This window comes from Oncorhynchus kisutch, linkage group LG18 (assembly GCF_002021735.2).
Source record: "Oncorhynchus kisutch isolate 150728-3 linkage group LG18, Okis_V2, whole genome shotgun sequence".
In the NCBI taxonomy this organism is placed as follows: domain Eukaryota; kingdom Metazoa; phylum Chordata; class Actinopteri; order Salmoniformes; family Salmonidae; genus Oncorhynchus; species Oncorhynchus kisutch.
Genome location: NC_034191.2, coordinates 11,398,888 through 11,403,887, shown reverse-complemented (window position 1 = coordinate 11,403,887; position 5,000 = coordinate 11,398,888). Strand labels below are relative to the sequence as shown.

The following is a 5,000-nucleotide window of genomic DNA, read 5'->3' as shown; positions in this document are numbered from 1 at the left end:
CATACACACTGGGTGATGTAGTGTGTGAGCTCAGCAAGCCTAAGTATATTTCTAGTATACTGTAGTTAGTCTTCTCTCCTTCACGCTGCGGACAGAGAGTAAGACAATACATCCATTTCCGTTGTTGCTTCATTCTGCTCCACAAATAAAGAACAGAGGAATGATGTTGCTTCATTCTGCTCCACAGATAAAGAACAGATGAATGATGTTGCTTCATTCTGCTCCACAGATAAAGAACAGATGAATGATGCTTCATTCTGCTCCACAGATAAAGAACAGAGGAATGATGTTGCTTCATTCTGCTCCACAGATAAAGAACAGAGGAATGATGTTGCCTCATTCTGCTCCACAAATAAAGAACAGAGGAATGATGTTGCTTCATTCTGCTCCACAGATAAAGAACAGAGGAATGATGTTGCTTCATTCTGCTCCACAGATAAAGAACAGAGGAATGATGTTGCCTCATTCTGCTCCACAGATAAAGAACAGAGGAATGATGTTGCTTCATTCTGCTCCACAGATAAAGACAGAGGAATGATGTTGCTTCATTCTGCTCCACAGATAAAGAACAGATGAATGATGTTGCTTCATTCTGCTCCACAGATAAAGAACAGATGAATGATGCTTCATTCTGCTCCACAGATAAAGAACAGAGGAATGATGTTGCTTCATTCTGCTCCACAGATAAAGAACAGAGGAATGATGTTGCCTCATTCTGCTCCACAAATAAAGAACAGAGGAATGATGTTGCTTCATTCTGCTCCACAGATAAAGAACAGAGGAATGATGTTGCTTCATTCTGCTCCACAGATAAAGAACAGAGGAATGATGTTGCCTCATTCTGCTCCACAGATAAAGAACAGAGGAATGATGTTGCTTCATTCTGCTCCACAGATAAAGAACAGAGGAATGATGTTGCTTCATTCTGCTCCACAGATAAAGAACAGAGGAATGATGTTGCTTCATTCTGCTCCACAGATAAAGAACAGATGAATGATGTTGCTTCATTCTGCTCCACATATAAAGAACAGAGGAATGATGTTGCTTCATTCTGCTCCACAGATAAAGAACAGAGGAATGATGTTGCTTCATTCTGCTCCACAGATAAAGAACAGAGGAATGATGTTGCTTCATTCTGCTCCACAGATAAAGAACAGAGGAATGATGTTGCTTCATTCTGCTCCACAGATAAAGAACAGATGAATGATGTTGCTTCATTCTGCTCCACAGATAAAGAACAGAGGAATGATGTTGCTTCATTCTGCTCCACAGATAAAGTCGGGGGAATGATGTTGCTTCATTCTGCTCCACAGATAAAGAACAGAGGAATGATGTTTGCTTCATTCTGCTCCACAGATAAAGAACAGAGGAATGATGTTGCTTCATTCTGCTCCACAGATAAAGAACAGAGGAATGGTGTTGCTTCATTCTGCTCCACAGATAAAGAACAGAGGAATGATTGTTGCTTCATCCTGCTCCACAGATAAAGAACAGAGGAATGATGTTGCTTCATTCTGCTCCACAGATAAAGAACAGAGGAATGATGTTGCTTCATTCTGCTCCACAGATAAAGAACAGATGAATGATGTTGCTTCATTCTGCTCCACAGATAAAGAACAGATGAATGATGTTGCTTCATTCTGCTCCACAGATAAAGAACAGATGAATGATGTTGCTTCATTCTGCTCCACAGATAAAGAACAGAGGAATGATGTTGCTTCATTCTGCTCCACAGATAAAGAACAGAGGAATGATGTTGCTTCATTCTGCTCCACAGATAAAGAACAGAGGAATGATGTTGCTTCATTCTGCCCACAGATAAAGAACAGAGGAATGATGTTGCTTCATTCTGCTCCACAGATAAGAACAGAGGAATGATGTTGCTTCATTCTGCTCCACATATAAAGAACAGAGGAATGATGTTGCTTCATTCTGCTCTACAGATAAAGAACAGAGGAATGATGTTGCTTCATTCTGCTCCACAGATAAAGAACAGAGGAATGATGTTGCTTCATTCTGCTCCACAGATAAAGAACAGAGGAATGATGTTGCTTCATTCTGCTCCACAGATAAAGAACAGATGAATGATGTTGCTTCATTCTGCTCCACAGATAAAGAACAGAGGAATGATGTTGCTTCATTCTGCTCCACAGATAAAGTCGGGGAATGATGTTGCTTCATTCTGCTCCACAGATAAAGAACAGAGGAATGATGTTGCTTCATTCTGCTCCACAGATAAAGAACAGAGGAATGATGTTGCTTCATTCTGCTCCACAGGATAAAGAACAGAGGAATGGTGTTGCTTCATTCTGGCTCCACAGATAAAGAACAGAGGAATGATGTTGCTTCATTCTGCTCCACAGATAAAGAACAGAGGAATGATGTTGCTTCATTCTGCTCCACAGATAAAGAACAGAGGAATGATGTTGCTTCATTCTGCTCCACAGATAAAGAACAGATGAATGATTGTTGCTTCATTCTGCTCCACAGATAAAGAACAGATGAATGATGTTGCTTCATTCTGCTCCACGATAAAGAACAGAGGAATGATGTTGCTTCATTCTGCTCCACAGATAAAGAACAGATGAATGATGTTGCTTCATTCTGCTCCACAGATAAAGAACAGAGGAATGATGTTGCTTCATTCTGCTCCACAGATAAAGAACAGAGGAATGATGTTGCTTCATTCTGCTCCACAGATAAAGAACAGATGAATGATGTTGCTTCATTCTGCTCCACAGATAAAGAACAGAGGAATGATGTTGCTTCATTCTGCTCCACAGATAAGAACAGAGGAATGATGTTGCTTCATTCTGCTCCACAGATAAAGAACAGAGGAATGATGTTGCTTCATTCTGCTCCACAGATAAAGAACAGAGGAATGATGTTGCTTCATTCTGCTCCACAGATAAGAACAGAGGAATGATGTTGCTTCATTCTGCTCCACAGATAAAGAACAGAGGAATGATGTTGCTTCATTCTGCTCCACAGAGATAAAGAACAAGGAATGATGTTGCTTCATTCTGCCTCCACAGATAAAGAACAGAGGAATGATGTTGCTTCATCTGCTCCACAGATAAAGAACAGAGGAATGATGTTAGAGGGTGGTGTTAGAGGGGTGGTGTTAGAGGGTGGTGTTAGAGGGGTGGTGTTAGAGGGGTGGTGTTAGAGGGGTGGTGTTAGAGGGGTGGTGTTAGAGGGGTGATGTTAGAGGGGTGATGTTAGAGGGTGGTGTTAGAGGGGTGGTGTTAGAGGGGTGGTGTTAGAGAGTGGTGTTAGAGGGTGGTGTTAGAGGGTGGTGTTAGAGGGGTGGTGTTAGAGGGGTGGTGTTAGAGGGGTGGTGTTAGAGGGTGGTGTTAGAGGGGTGGTGTTAGAGGGTGGTGTTAGAGGGGTGGTGTTAGAGGGTGGTGTTAGAGGGTGGTGTTAGAGGGTGGTGTTAGAGGGTGGTGTTAGAGGGGTGGTGTTAGAGGGGGGTGTTAGAGGGTGGTGTTAGAGGGTGTGTTAGAGGGTGTGTTAGAGGGTGGTGTTAGAGGGTGGTGTTAGAGGGGTGATGTTAGAGGGTGGTGTTAGAGGGGTGGTGTTAGAGGGGTGGTGTTAGAGGGGTGGTGTTAGAGAGGTGGGTGTTAGAGGGGTGGTGTTAGAGGGGTGGTGTTAGAGGGTGGTGTTAGAGGGGTGGTGTTAGAGGGGTGGTGTTAGAGGGGTGGTGTTTAGAGGGGTGGTGTTAGAGAGGTGGTGTTAGAGGGGTGGTGTTAGAGGAAAATGGAAGTTCCATTAAAAAGAAAGTGCTATATTATTATTAAGATCTCCTCCTGTTCTCCCTCCATTTCAGACGTTTGATTCTCTCGCTCTCCTCCCCGTTCTCTGTCTTCACAAAGAAGTAGGGTGTGAGGAGTTGAACAGGAGAAGTTCTCTGTTCTCTCTCTTCACAAAGGAGTAGGGTGTGAGGAGTTGAACAGGAGTTCTCTGTTCTCTCTCTTCACAAAGGGGTAGGGTGTGAGGAGTTGAACAGGAGAAGCTCCCTGTCTTCTCTACTTTGTATCCAGATCCTGTCTTATTGATGAATGGCTCTGAGACAGGCAAACAACAGCTCTCTACATAAACAGCGCGGTGATTGGAGAGTGGATGATACTCCCCTACACTCTCAATCTAACAGTTCCTGTAGATAACGCGCAACACACACACACACACACACACACACACACACGGTCCTGGGTCGTCTGATAAAGCAGTAACCACAGCCGTATTTTACTGTGACACTGTTGTCTTTACATGTTTATCGTCAGTAGCAGCAGCTCGGCTCTCCTCCCTCCAGATGATGTATGAGTTCATAATGAGGTCTGTTCCTCCTCTCTAAAACAATCTCCCCAAACTCTACACACACACACACACACACAGCGAGAAACAATCTGCCCTTAACTATTTCCAGATATGTCTTCACCCCATCATTGGCTGTACACTTCCATGGCTATTAGGTATGAATATTCACCGGGACAAAACTATTGCAAACACTTGAGACGTAAACTCTCCCAGTAGTTCATATCCCTACCCTGTTATACTTCAACTGTCATTTATTATTTATTATGATTGAGTGTGTGCACGTGTGTGTGTGTGTGTGCACGTGTGTGTGTGTGTGTGTATTAGTGGGAGGATGGGGGTTGCGTGCAACGTGCGCGCAAGTGTGTGTGTGATATATGAAGCCCAGTGTATGAGTTATGGGCTCGTATAGTGTGATATACGCCCCTAAACCGCTGTTCTCCATAACTTCCCAAAGCAATGCACCCTGGTCACACATCTCAACGTTATTAATGAAATGCAGGGAGGGGAAAAACAATCATATTCATAAAAGATGTGTTTATCTTTCCCACTGAAAATGTATTTCCTGCCTAAATTAGCCGAGTTCCCCTTAACATTTATCAGATAATTGATGTGATACTAATGTCCAGCTAGGATATATGGTGGACAGGACACCAGATAACACACTCCAGCAACTGCCTGTGACA

The 5,000-nt window shown here is 43.2% G+C and overlaps 1 protein-coding gene across 1 annotated transcript in view; it reads right to left on the bottom strand.

Annotated features, from left to right (window-relative positions):
* The window catches only part of LOC109883992 (zinc finger B-box domain-containing protein 1), a gene marked incomplete in the record, with an annotated part of 25,565 nt that overhangs the window by 19,087 nt on the left and 1,478 nt on the right, over positions 1-5,000 (bottom strand).